The sequence below is a fragment of the Triticum dicoccoides genome, chromosome 3A (assembly GCF_002162155.2).
Source record: "Triticum dicoccoides isolate Atlit2015 ecotype Zavitan chromosome 3A, WEW_v2.0, whole genome shotgun sequence".
NCBI classification, from domain to species: Eukaryota; Viridiplantae; Streptophyta; class Magnoliopsida; order Poales; family Poaceae; genus Triticum; species Triticum dicoccoides.
Genome location: NC_041384.1, coordinates 502,327,539 through 502,343,011, shown reverse-complemented (window position 1 = coordinate 502,343,011; position 15,473 = coordinate 502,327,539).

Below are 15,473 nucleotides of genomic sequence, written 5' to 3'. Positions count from 1 at the left end.
GGGTCGGGTGGCGGGGCTGGGGAGGGCAGCGACGACTATTTATGAGGGGGGGGGCTGCGGCTTGGGGAAGGGGCAAGGTGGTGGCGGCTCGGCGGAGTCCGGGTCGGCGGCGGCGCGACGCGGGAAAGGCGGCGGCGGCGCGGGCTGGCCTGGCTCGGCTGGGCCTTCGGCCCAGTCGGGCGCGGAGACTTTTTTTTAATCCCGCCGAACTAAGAAAAATCCTAGAAAAATAAATCAAAATCTAAAAATGCCAAAACAAAATTTCACCGTCTAAATAAAAAATTTAGAACAAGATGAACATTTTCTTGGCCCTAAAATGCAGTTTTGAAAAACGTGCAATTTTTCCTAAATTCAAATAAAATAGCGAGAAAACTCCGAAATAAAAATCTTACTTGATTTTTTTATTAAACCTTCAATATTTCTTTATTTTAGGAAAGTCATTTTATTCCCTCTCTCATATTTTTTTATCATAGAAATAATTGAAGATAGAATCAATAAAATCAATGATCCTATTTTCAAAATTTGAGGAAAACCCAAATATGAAAATAACGAAATCCCCAACTCTCTCCGTGGGTCCTTGAGTTGCGTAGAATTTCTGGATCAGGCAAAAAACAAATAAAATATGATATGAAGTGATGACCTAATGTATAACATTCCAAATTGAAAATCTGGGATGTTACAACATCAAAACCACAACGATAGTTCGTCAAGTTAGTATTGTTTTAACCTTCAACAAGGACCGGGCGTAGTCACACTCGGTTCAACTAAAGTTGGAGAAACTGACACCCGCTAGCCACCTGTGTGCAAAGCACGTCGGTAGAACCAGTCTCGCGTAAGCGTACGGGTAATGTCGGTCCGGGCCGCTTCATCCAACAATACCGCCGTACCACAGTATGACATGCTGGTAAGTAGTATGACTTGTATCGCCCACAACTCACTTGTGTTCTACTCGTGCATATAACATCTACGCATAAACCTGGCTCGGATACCACTGTTGGGGAACGTAGTAATTTCAAAATTTTCCTATGCACACGCAAGATCATGGTGATGCATAGCAACGAGAGGGGACAGTGTTGTCTACATACCCTCGTAGACCGCGGTAGCGTTATGACAACACGGTTGATGTAGTCGTACGTCTTCATGATCGACCGATCCTCAGTACCGAACGTACGGCACCTCCGCGTTCAGCACACGTTCAGCTCGGTGACGTCCCGCGAACTCACGATCTAGTAGAGCTTCTGGGAAGAGCTTCGTCAGCACGACGGCATGGTGACGATGTTGATGAAGCTACGGACGCAGGGCTTCGCCTAAGCACCGCTACGATATGACCGAGGTGGATTATGGTGGAAGGGGGCACCGCACACGGCTAAAATATCAATGATCAATTGTTGTCTGTTCTAGGGTGCCCCTGCCCCCATATATAAAGGAGCAAGGGGGAAGGCCGGCCGGCCCCTGTAGGGCGCACCAAGAGGAGGAGTCCTCCTCCTAGTAGGAGTAGGACTCCCCTTTCCTACTCCTACTAGGAGGAGGAAAGGAAAGGGGAAGGGGAGAAGGAAGGAGAGGGAGGATAGGAGGAAAGGGGGGCCGGCCCCTAGTCCAATTCGGTTTCGGCTAGGGGGGCCGCGCGCCCTGCCTCCTCTCTTTCAACACTTGTCCCATGAGCCCCAATACCTTTTCCCCGTATCTCCCCGGTACTCCGAAAAATACCCGAATCAGTCGGAACCTCTCCGATGTCCGAATATAGTCATCCAATATATCGATCTTTATGTCTCGACCATTTCGAGACTCCTCATCATGTCCCCGATCTCCTCCGGGACTCCGAAATACCTTCAGTACATCAAATCACCTAAACTCATAATACTGATCGTCAGCAAAAGTTAAGCGTGCGGACCCTACGGGTTCGAGAACTATGTAGACATGACCGACACACGTCTCTGGTCAATAACCAATAGCGGAACCTGGATGCTCACATTGTCTCGTACATATTCTACGAAGATCTTTATCGGTCAAACCGCATAACAACATATATTGTTCCCTTTGTCATCGGTATGTTACTTGCCCGAGATTCGATCATCGGTATCTCAATACCTAGTTCAATCTCGGTTACCAGCAAGTCCCTTTACTCGTGTCCGTAATGCATCATCCTGCAACTAACTCATTAGTTGTATTGTTTGCAAGGCTTATAGTGATGTGCATTACCGAGAGGGCCCAAAGGAACCCCTCCGACAATCGGAGTGACAAATCCTAATCTTGATCTATTCCAACTCAACAAGTACCATCAGAGACACGTGTAGAGCACCTTTATAATCACCCAGTTACGTTGTGACGTTTGGTAGCACACAAAGTGTTCCTCCGGTATTCGGGAGTTGCATAATCTCATAGTCCGAGGAACATGTATAAGTCATGAAGAAAGCAGTAGCAACAAACTAAACGATCATTGTGCTAAGCTAACGGAATGGGTCAAGTCAATCACATCATTCTCTAATGATGTGATCCCGTTAATCAAATGAAAAACCATGTCTATGGCTAGGAAACTTAACCATGTTTGATTCAACGAGCTAGTCAAGTAGAGGCATACTAGTGACACTCAGTTTGTCTATGTATTCACACATGTACTAAGTTTCCGGTTAATACAATTTTAGCATGAATAATAAACATTTATCATGATATAAGGAAATAAATAATAACTTTATTATTGCCTCTAGGGCATAGTTCCTTCAACCTGAAGACTTACCATGAGTGATTGGGCGAGGTTTGTGTGACCTTAGCTCAAGGGGAATACGGTGAGGACTAAGTGTCCTGAGCTGCGTGTTCAGGACTAGGCGTCCGGGACCGTGTGTCCTCAGGTTTAAATACCTAGCCGCCCTAACCAGACGTACAACTGTCACAACAGTTGGAATTGGTCTACCAAATCATTGTCTTCACCGAGCTAACTGGTTCAATTTCCTCAACCCTTCCATTTCGTCATTTTTGTATTGTGTGCTTGTTCATATCTGTTTGAAGACTTTGACTGATGACTTTCTCTATTTCCTCAGCTCAATTTCTTCAGTCTGTTTGTCTTCATTATGTTTATCCTGTGTTTACGCTTTCTGTACTCTGTGTCTGTTTTCATTTCATCATGATATCCATGTTTATGTTATCTCATGTATGCATCTGAGTACTTATTTCGCTGCAAGTAGTTCTTCGCTTAAGAATTTCCTCACCCTGAAATTCCTCAGTGAAGAACTCATAAAAATCGCCTATTCACCCCCTCTAGTCGACTTAACGCACTTTCAATAGGGAATGACTTTTCATTCTCTTTCTTTTTCTGCCGTGGTCGGGTTTTGAGTCTTTACTCAACTTCACACCTTGCAACACAGGCAAGAACTCCTTCTTTGACTGTTCCATTTTTAACTACTTCAAAATCTTGTCAAGGTATGTACTCATTGAAAATATATCAAGCTTCTTGATCTATCTCTATAAATCTTGATGCTCAATATGTAAGTAGCTTCACCGAGGTCTTTATTTGAAGAACTCCTTTCAAACATTCCTTTATGCTTTCCAGAAAATTCTACATTATTTCTGATCAACAATATGTCATTCACATATACTTATCAGAAATGTTGTAGTGCTCCCACTCACTTTCTTGTAAATACAGGCTTCACCGCAAGTCTGTATAAAACCATATGCTTTGATCACTTTATCAAAGCATATATTCCAACTCCGAGATGCTTGCACCAGTCCATAGATGGATCGTTGGAGCTTGCTCACTTTGTTAGCACCTTTAGGATCGGCAAAACCTTCTAGTTGCATCATATACAACTCTTCTTTAAGAAATCCATTAAGGAATGTAGTTTTGACATCCATTTGCCAGATTTCATAAAATGCGGCAACTGCTAACATGACTTCCAGAACAGACTTTTAAGCATCGACACGAGTGAGAAAATCTCATCATAGTCAACACCTTGAACTTGTCAAAAACATTTTTGCGACAATTCGAGCTTTGTAGATAGTAACACTACTATCAGCATCCGTCTTCCTCTTCAAGATCCATTTATTCTCAATGACTCACCAATCATCGGGCAAGTCAATCAAAGTCCATACTTTGTTCTCATACATGGATCCCATCTTAGTTTTCATGGCCTCAAGCCATTTTGCGGAATCTGGGCTCATGATCGCTTCCTCATAGTTCGTAGGTTCGTCCTGGTCTAGTAACATGACTTCCAGAACAGGATTACCATACCACTTTTGTGCGGACCGTACTCTGGTTGCCTACGAGGTTCGGTAGTAACTTGATCTGAAGTTTCATGATCATCATCATTAGCTTCCTCACTAATTGGTGTAGGAATCACTGGAACTGATTTCTGTGATGAACTACTTTCCAATTTGGGAGAAGGTACAATTACCTCATCAAGTTCTACTTTCCTCCCACTCACTTCTTTCGAGAGAAACTCCTCTAGAAAGGATCCATTCTTGGCAACAAAATATCTTGCCTTCGGATCTGTGATAGAAGGTGTGCCCAATAGTTTCTATCGGGTATCCTATGAAGACGCACTACTCCGATTTGGGTTCGAGCTTATCAGTTTGAAACTTTTTCACATAAGCATCGCAACCCCAAACTTTAGGAAACGACAGCTTTGGTTTCTTGCCAAACCATAGTTCATACGGTGTCATCTCAACGGATTTAGATGGTGCCCTATTTAACGTGAATGCAGTTGTCCCTAATGCATAACCCCAAAACGATAATGGTAAATCAGTAAGAGACATCATAGATCGCACCATATCCAATAAAATACGATTACAACGTTCGGACACACCATTATGTTGTGGTGTTCCAGGTGGCGTGAGTTGCGAAACTATTCCACATTGCTTTAAATGAAGACCAAACTCGTAACTCAAATATTCGCCTCCGCGTTCAGATCGTAGAAACTTTATTTTCTTGTTACGATGATTTTCCACTTCACTGTGAAATTCTTTGAACTTTTCAAATGTTTTAGACTTATGTTTCATTAAGTAGATATACCCATATCTGCTCAAATCATCTATGAAGGTCAGAAAATACCGATACCGCTGTGAGCCTCAACACTTATCGGATCGCATACATCGGTATATATTATTTCCTATAAGTCAGTTGCTCGCTCCATTGTTCTGGAAAATGGAGTCTTAGTCATCTTGCCCATGAGGCATGGTTCGCAAGCATCAAGTGACTCATAATCAAGTGATTCCAAAAGTCCATCAGCATGGAGTTTCTTCATGCACTTTACACCAATATGACCTAAATGGCAGTGCCACATATAAGTTGCACTATCATTATCAACACTGCTGTTAAGCCGAAGCCCGCAGTGCCACATATAAGTCCATCAGCATGGAGTTTCTTCATTCCAGTGTTCCTTGTCTATGACAAATTGCAGGAGTCCAGCATCTCTGAAGCAATCCAACGCTTCTTCTAGACAGGGCAGGCCAGCTATAGCTTCAGTGTCGAGACGCATATGTGGAAATATGCGCCCTTGATTGTATAAGATGCATGAATAGTAGATGCGCTGCTGATAGCTCTAGAACCGATCTAATGAAATGCGAGGTTTGGAGTAAGGGTTCTTGGCGCTGTTGAAGAAGGTGTTATGTGCCATGAAGCCATTCACATTGAAGACCCCAGGTGAGGTTGCAGTGCCTGGGAATCTTGGAAGTCTTGGCTTGGGCTTCTGGACTTGAGGCCTGTGCTCGACATGATAGTCAAACTGTGGACCCGCAGCAGGTGGAGGAACCAGAATGGGCCATCGGACCATAACAGGCTGACCACGATCAAATGCCAGCTCAATAGTATGAGGTCTTGGAGGGGGTACATGAGCATTGGCATTTTCGTTGACATGGGCTGCAAGTGGCACAATAGCTCCAGGAGGAATGATTACATCTGGTGCAGCATTGGCTTCAGGTGCATTCACTTCTGGCACCACATTGGCTTCAGGTGTCACATTAGCTTCAGCCATGACGACGTCATTGGCTTCTGTGTTGATGTTGGTGGCCGCCTCAGTATTGGTAACCTCCTCGAGAACAACTTCAGGGTTGGACGGGGGTGTAGCAACTCTTTTTTCATCATGTGGTTCTACTTCTTCATCGGCTGATGCAGTCGGAATATCTTCAGCCGTTTTGGCTTCAGACTCAGAGACGTTCATAGTTGGAGTGGCTTCCGGGAACACTTGACGTGCAACAGATTGGTAATGCACTTCTTCTTCTGGAACGCTTGGAAGAGTGACTTGGGGCCTTGGTCCTTTGCGAAGCCTGCGTAACACTGGCGACGCCTGTGGAGATGGAGTTGGCTGGGCCTCAAAGTCATCATCATCTTGCACTGGTGAGGTGACTTGTGGTTGGGGAGAACTTGGGGTGTCTTGTTGTTGTGGGTGATCAGCCCACAATGCATCCTGAGCAGTTGGCATCAGAGGACGACCAATGCTGATAAGATCGCTATGCGTGAGCACAGGCGATGATACCAAATTGTGCTCGATCTGAGGAAGGACTTCATCATCTTCAACATTGTCGTGAGGACCAATGTCTTCAGCTGCGGTGGGGTCAACAGCTGGATTGTCTTCAGCTTCAGGAGCCTCTGTGGAAGCAGGCTCATGAACTATCAACTGGCGCTCTCGATGTTCAAACGTAGGACGAGCAACAGAAATTGGCTCGACAAGAAGGGGCTCTGTTGGAGCAGCCTGGTCTCTCTTCTTTGTTTTCCTTTTCTTGGTTGGGGGAGCATCATCAGTGGTAGCTTTGGTCTTGCGATTTCTGGCTTCTGCTTCAGCTACTCTAGTTTTCTTGAATTCTAAAGCCACCATGGGGACCTTAGGCTTCGAGCCTTTCATACTAGCTGGGAAGACAATGCGAGGTTCTTCCTGCCTTGATGCTTCTGGTTCTATCACAGCTGGCTTCTTCTTCTTCTTGGCAACCATTCTGGGGTCGATGCCTGGTCGCCCCAAGGCCTTGCGCTTTTCAGCTTCATTGTAGCCTTGAACACATTTGGCAGCAAGATTCTTCATGCGCTCACAAGAACCTTTTGCTTCTTCTTGTTTCTTGTGGAATGCCTCCTTGAGCTCATGCATCATGACCTTGAAGTTTTGAATGTCTTCAACATTGAGCTTGGCCATGTGCTTCTTGAACTAAGCATTTTCATAATCGATCTTATGCTTCAGCTCAACAATTTTCTGGGCTAGAGCCAGCTCAGGAGCAATGGCTCCATGGAAGGAGACGCTGAGGCCAATGGGAACCTGAAGATCATCAAAGCTGACATCTGGGCTGTCAAACCACTCATCAATAAACTTGTTTAAGATTTCCACATCAAAGAGAGAAAGATCATTGAAGATTTCCGCCTCTTGCTTGCTCTTGATCAACTGCTCAAGAGCGTCATTGCCAAGATCGTCATCGCTAGACAGATCAATGGTGTCATTCTCGTTTCTCAGAACAGCAGTAGGGGTCAGTGCTTGACCAGTGGGTTGCATGGGCTTTTTCAACTTGGCAGACTTGGAGATGCGTGAGAGATCTTCAGACTGCACACTGACTTCAGGAGGTGCAGTGGCTAGAGGCTTCGCCCGTGAGACCTTTGGTGCAGATGAGGGCTTTGAAGCCTTTGGTACTGAAGAGGGCTTTGAAGCCTTGGGTTTCATTTGCTTCACAGGCTTCGGTGGTGCAGGCGCTTCGTCAGAATCAGCGTCGTCTGCAGGTTGATCCACGTCTGCCCCTTGAATCTTTATGTGAGTGATGAGACCTTCTAAGTTGTAGAAGGGCCCAACCAGATTGGGTTCAGCTTCGCGTGTGCCATCAGCACATGGCGCAGAGGGGCCTGGGTTGAAGTCTAATCCCAAAGACTTCTTGTTTTCCTTGGCCGAGTTCTTTGCAAACTGACAGTTGCGCTTGAAGAGATTATCTTCTCGACACCATAACATAGAGGATGGGTCGGCATTAGCAGGCTGAGGTCCACGAATCATGCAGGGGTAGAAGCCTTGAGCAATAGCTTCAGACTTCGACTTGGGCTGAATACCTTTGTATATTATATCTCCCCAGGGGCCCTTGATGGCACTCTTCTCAGCATATTCGTCGGTGACGAATCTGTACTTGAACCATTCCTCTGCCCAATGTCTTCGAATCCATTGGATTTGGTTCTTGTGTTCTCCATAGGTCTCTTCTGGATCTGACTTGTATAGCTCATAGAGATCCGGTGGCAGGTCCTTAGCAGTGTTTCCACTGCGCTGTCTGCCGCCCTTCCTGACTGATTTTTCTGTTGCCATGAAGTTTAGACTGAAAGGCTTCAACACTGTCAAAGTCTTCCGTCTACTGGTCAGACAAGAACTGGCTTCAGGAGAATTTATATGATGCTGTAGGAACTCTACAAATGAATGCAGACTATGAGAACCAAGGGATTCTCCCACAGACATGTACCTGTGACAGCATTAGAGGTGCGAGGGAAGGGGAAGAGGTCATATGCATTCTCAGAAGATTTTGAAGATAAATCAGTTTAGAAGACATTGACCTCATAGTTGCGAAGACATTCACTCATATGTAGAGAGTTGGTTCCAGATTTGTACGAATCCACGAATAAGTACAAGTGAGGAATCTAACTACTTTGTGAAGCATAAGTGAACATACTAGGCATGCTATGAGATGCAGAATGAGATAGATCCAACTTGTGGGAACAAAAACCACTTGTGGTTGAAAAGGACGAATCTATCGGATCAAAAAGACCGTAAAAAGAGGTTTTATTTACCACATGAGGAACTGCTAGACGGAGTGGGAGAGCAGGCCGAGAAGTTCGATTTTCCGTGCCCTAACTTGGCGACGGAGGACACCTACGGCGACGGCGGAGAAGACGATGTCCGTGGCCGGCGTGAGGACAGCGTCGGTGAGGTCGCGATAGCTAAGCGCTTCGTCGCCGGCGTCGTTGGGGGCTAGCGGTGGCGCTAGGGTTTGTGCGAGAGTGGAAGAAGAGATAATGACTAGGGTGAGGTGTGTATTTATAGAGACAGGGACGACACAACATTATTACGCATGTGCCCCTGGCGGTTCACATCTGAAGGACACGTGGCGATCATGCAACACATTGGAGGTTGTTCCACGTTCCCACGCACGCCTGGATTGTCGGGTGGTCGTTCCCACTTCTCCGGCTTTCACGTAAAAAGGATTGAGCATTGAAAACAGATTAATGATTGTCTCTGTGTCTCCTGCTGACAAGGACTCAACGAAGACATTCGGCAGTTTCAATATAATGCATATGATTTGGATAGATAGACTTGAGACGGGAGCATAGAAAGGTTAGGGTCCGATCACATTCACTTAGTTCAAAAGATTCAACGTGAAGACATAGCTATAAGTGAATGTTGTAGAGGACAGAAACCAAATCAATACATTTGGAGATAAACATGAGGCAATGTTAACATTGAAGACAAACAAAATGTGAAGACTTGCAAATGTAACACCATGAGAAAAAAACACTTCTAAAGGAAGAATTTGGTGGTGGCATTACCCACCTTATAGGAAGTATTAGACCCAGACACGGCGCATAATTATCGTGGCGCTCCGAAGTCAAATTCCACGTTAATGTATTCACACTCAGAATGTAAGTCTTCATTGATTAAAGATATACTTTACTTCATGTGTTGCACATCTAAGTCTTCAACATGCATAAGTGTTAGGATGTGTGCCTGATCACAGAACATTTGAGGATTCCAAGATATTTAGCTCACACCGTAACTTGCAAAACCTTTTCTCATCCAAGGGCTTTGTGAAGATATCTGCCAGTTGCTCTTCAGTGTTGATGTGTATGATATCAATATCTTCCTTCATGACATGATCTCTGAGAAAGTGATGACGAATTTCAATGTGCTTTGTCTTCGAGTGCTGAACTAGGTTGTTAGCAATCTTGATGGCGCTTTTGTTGTCGCAATAGAGTGGCACTTGCTTCAGATGAATGCCATAGTCCTTGAGTGTTTGCTTCATCCATAGAAGCTGAGCGCAGCAAGATCCAGCAGCAATGTATTCAGATTCAGCAGTGGAGAGAGATACACAGTTCTGCTTCTTTGAAGACCAACATACAAGTGATCATCCCAGAAAGTGACATGTGCCTGATGTAGACTTGCGATCCACCTTGTCACCAGCATAATCAGCATCCAAGAATCCAACTAGATCAAACTCTGAGCCCTTTGGATACCATAATCCTAGTGTTGGGGTGTGAGCCAAATATCGAAGAATTCGCTTCACAGCTAAGTGATGCGATTCCTTTGGTGCCGCTTGGAATCGGGCACACATGCAAACACTAAGCATGATATCTGGCCTAGATGCACATAAATAAAGCAAAGAACCAATCATGGAGCGGTATACCTTTTGATCGAACTCTTTACCATTGTCGTCGGGACCCAGATGGTGTTTAGCTGGCATTGGCGTCGTGTAACCTTTGCAGTCTTGCCTTCCAAACTTCTTCAGGCAATCTTTGAGGTATTTTTCTTGAGATATGAAGATGCCGTTGCGTTGCCGTCGTATTTGAAGACCAAGGAAAAACTTCAACTCACCCATCATGGACATCTGATATTGCTCTTGCATCATGTATCCAAACTCATCACTGTATTTCTGATTAGTGCAGCCGAAGATAATGTCATCCACATATATTTGGCACACAACATTTCGCCATCATATGTCTTCGTGAGGAGGGTGGGATCTAGGGAACCAGGTTTGAAGCCTTTGCTCTTCATGAAGTCCTTGAGTGTGTCATACCAAGCACGAGGGGCTTGTTTGAGGCCATACAGTGCCTTGTTGAGCTTATACACCATGTCAGGATGTTTTGGATCTTCAAAGCGAGGCGGTTGTGCAACATACACTTCTTCTTCAATCCTGCCATTGAGAAAAGCACTCTTCTCATCCATTTTATACAGAAGAATGTTATGATGATTTGCACAGGCCAGCAGCATGCGTATAGCTTCAAGCCTAGCCACAGGAGAAAATGCTTCATCGAAGTCAATTCCTTCAACTTGAGTGTATCCTTGAGCAACGAGACGAGCTTTGTTTCTGACAACTTGACCATGCTCATCTTGCTTGTTGCGATATATCCATTTAGTGCCTATGATATTGTGGTTATGAGGATCAGGACGCTTGACCAGTTCCCATACATTATTCAGCTCAAATTGTTGAAGCTCTTCTTGCATAGCTTGAATCCATTGAGGTTCCATGAAGGCTTCATCAACTTTCCTGGGTTCAGATATTGAGACGAATGCAAAGTGCCCACAGAAATTTGCTAGTTATTTTGCCCTTGAACGAGTGAGTGGACCAGGTGCATTGATGCTATCAATTATTTTCTCAATCTGTACTTAATTTGCAACACGAGGATGAACATGACGAAGATTTTGCTCTTGCTGATCATTGTCATCGTTAGAAGGATTGTCTTCAGGCTGAGCATTGTCTTCAGATTGATCAGGTGCAGAGATGATGAGTTCCTCTTCAGGCTGTGCTTCAGACAGTATGATTTCTCCAGTTCCCATAAGCTTGGTGGATTCACTGGATGGAACTTCATCTAGCACATTTGGCAGGTGCTCTCAGTGAGGAGCTCATAGGATGTTTTGTTCAGAAGCTTGTGAAGACAAACACGGTTGATGATATGGCATGATGTATCAATGGCTTCAGCCAGAACTTTCTAGGAGTCTTGTATTCGTCGAGCATCGTCCGGGCCATCTCAATGAGTGTTCTGCTCTTGCGTTCCATGATGCCATTCTGCTGCGGCATGTACGGAGCTGAGAACTCATGAGTGATGCACAAAGTATCAAGATAAGTGTCGAGGCCGGTGTTCTTCAATTCAGCGCCATTGTCATTTCTTATGTGCTTGATCTTGACGCCATAGTTGCTCATGGCTCGATTGGCGAAGCGTCTGAAGACATCCTGCACTTCAATCTTGTAGAGGATTATATGCACCCATGTATATCTTGAATAATCATCAACAATGACGAAGCCATAGAGACAAGCAATAGTGGTAAGAGTTGAGTAGTGAGTGGGACCGAAGAGGTCCATGTGTAGCAGTTCGAAGGGTTGAGTCGTTGTCATGATTGTCTTCGAGGGATGCTTGGCCCTCGTCATCTTTCCAGCTTCCCAAGCACTGCATAAGTGATCCTTCTTGAACTTGACACGCTCGATGCCTATGATATGCTTCTTCTTTGCAAGAGTGTGCAAGTTCCTCATGCCAGCATGCCCTAGCCTCCGATGCCAGAGCCATCATTCTGAAGCTTTTGCAAGAAGACATACGGCAAGCTGTGGTCCTGCTGAGAAATCTACCATGTACAAATCAACTTTCCGATACCCTTCAAAGACTAGAGACTTGTCAGATTCCATTAGAACAAGGCAACAATATTTTCCAAACATCACAATCATGTTTAAATCGCAAAGCATTGAGATAGACATTAAGTTGAAACCAAGGGATTCAACAAGCATCACTTTATCCATGTGCTGATCCCTTGAGATTGCAACTCTACCCAGACCCAATACCTTGCTTTTACCAGTATCAGCAAATGTGATGTGACTCTTGTCAGATGGACGTAAGGTTGAGTCCATGAGAAGACTTCGCTTGCTAGTCATGTGATTAGTACATCCACTATCAATAATCCATTCTGAAGCAGCTGGTGTCATACCCTACAGTGCAGTTAGGGGGATAGGCTTCACGAAGAGAATTGTGAAGCATAAACATTTGACGAGCAAGTGGATTATGAAATCTTAGATCGAGGTCAGGACTGATAGGGCAAGTATCAAGCGACTCAGGAACAAAATACATAATAAGACCATTTAGGCATTTGATCTTGCGCCCTATAAGATGTTTAAGGTCCCCATCAATAGCTTCAAACGCATTTGATTTTCGGCTGGAGACCCTTCCCTGCAAAAAGAAGTTGAGCTTTCTTAGCCACCCACATCTTCAAGGGTGGCTTCGAAGCAATGAGTCTAAGTGCAGCATCTGAGAACTTTGGCTTTGGAGCCCTAGCAAATAGTCTTGCAGATGGACAATAGTACACATAAGAATAAGCAGAGTAGTTCTTGGTCTTATGAACATGGCGGTTTGATGAAACGCGCTCATATTCATAGGCCTGAGTATGGCTTCTCTGTAAAACATTTGCGTTAGTGTGACTCAGGTGAGTCCTCTATCTGTATGAAGCGTTTGGACCATATGAAGCCCGTGGTCTGGGGTTTGTCTTCTTCACTTGTGGTGTCATGACGACATACACAGAAGATTTTCCAGACACCTTTTCGGCACCCAGACTTTCTTCATAGGTGGCCCATACCTGCAGTTAGTACCAATATACCTAGAAAACACTTCACCATTCTGATTCTTAAACAGTTTATAGTTTGCATCAAAGGATTCATCAATAACAATGTGATTAGCACAAGTGAAGCCAGATAGGGTGGATGGATCCACTGAAGGTTCCTTTGCAGCAACCCATGTGGTTTTGGGGTACTGCTCAGGTTTCCAGTAAGACCCATCAACATTCATTTTCCTTTTGAACCCAACACCCTCTTTCCTAGGGTTTCGGTTCAGGATCTGCCTTTTGAGGACATCACATTGCGTCTGATGCCCTTTGAGACTTTTGTACATCCCTGTTTCAAGCAATGTCTTCAACCTAGCATTTTCATCAGCAATAGCAGTGGCATCCTGAGCAGAGGGGTTAGTTACCACATCAACAGTTGAAGATATTGCAACAGTAGCAGCAGTAGAACATCCAACAACAGAAGTAGCATTGTCACGCTCAATGCATTTAAGACATGGTGGTTCAAATCCTTCCTGAGCAAAACTGATCTGTTTGGCGCGAAACGACTCATTTTCCTTTTGAAGATCTTCATGAGCCGCTCTCAATATCTCAAGATCTTGCTTCCTTTGAAGATAATCATAGGAAAGCTTTTCATGAGTTGTTGAGAGCGTTTCATGACGACTTTCAAGTTCCTCATACTTAACATGAAGATTTTTGATGTCTTCAATTAAGGACTGAGATCGAGTCATTTCAGCATCTAACAGGTCATCGCTTTTGTCTAACAATTTTTGAATATGTTCCATAGCTTTCTGTTGTTCAGTTGCAATTTTAGCAAGTGTTTTGTAGTTGGGTTTGGAACCACAATTAGAGTCATCTTCACTGGATGTTTGATAGTGAGTAGTGCGTGAGTTTACCTTGGCACCGCGTGCCATGAAGCAGTAGGTGGGAGCGGAGTTGTCCTGGTCATTAGCATCGGCGTCGGTGATGAAGTCATTGTCCTGGACTTGGCAACGTAGGCTGTAGCCAGACTTGCAACGCCAGAATCGGACTCCTCCTCAGACTCCACCTCCGCCTCCTCAGAAGCAGACTCCTCCTCTGAATCCATTTCCTTGCCAACAAACGCACGAGCCTTGCCAGATGAGCTCTTCTTGTGTGATGAAGACTTTGATAAAGACTTGGAAGAAGACTTTGAGTATTTCTTCTTCTTCTTCTTCTTGTCGTCAGAATCATATTCCTTGCTCTTCTTCTTCTTCTTCTTGTTCTCATTGTCCCACTGCGAACACTCAGAGATGTAGTGACCAGGTTTCTTGCACTTGTGGCATGTTCTCTTCTTGTAGTCATGAGCAGAAGCTTCATCATTCCTTGAGCTGGATCGTGAGGACTTTCTGAAGCCTTTCTTCTTGGTGAATTTCTGGAAGTTCTTCACAAGCATAGCAAGCTCCTTTCCAATGTCTTCAGGATCATCAGAACTTCAATCAGATTCTTCTTCAGATGAGGAAACAACTTTTGCCTTCAAAGCACGACTTCGCCCATAGTTGGGACCGTAGATGTCTCTTTTCTCAGAAATCTGAAACTCATGTGTGTTGAGCCTTTCAAGTATGTCAGACAGATCGAGTGTCTTGAAGTTAGGGCATTCTTGTATCATCAGGGCTAGGGTGTCAAACGAGCTATCAACTGATCTCAGGAGTGTCTTGACGACTTCATGCTTGGTGATCTCAGTAGCGCCGAGGGCTTGAAGCTCATTTGTGATGTCAGTGAGTCGATCAAACGTGAGCTGAACATTCTCATTGTCGTTTCTCTTGAAGCGGTTGAAGAGGTTGCGAAGGACACTGATTCTTTGATCTCTCTAGGTTGAGACGCCTTCGTTGACCTGGGAGAGCCAGTCCCAGACTAGCTTGGATGTTTCCAGAGCACTCACACGGCCATACTGTCCTTTGGTCAGATGACCACAGATGATGTTCTTGGCAGTGGAATCCAGTTGAACGAACTTCTTGACATCAGCAGCGGTGACACCTTCACCAGCCTTGGGGATGCCATTCTTGACGACATACCAAAGGTCGACATCAATGGCTTCCAGATGCATGCACATCTTATTCTTCCAGTAGGGATATTCAGTTCCATTGAAGACTCGGCACGTAGCGGAGACTTTGATTATCCCTGTAGTCGACATAGCTAAAACTCCAGGTGGTTAAACCGAATCACACAGAACAAGGGAGTACCTTGCTCTGATACCAATTGAAAGTG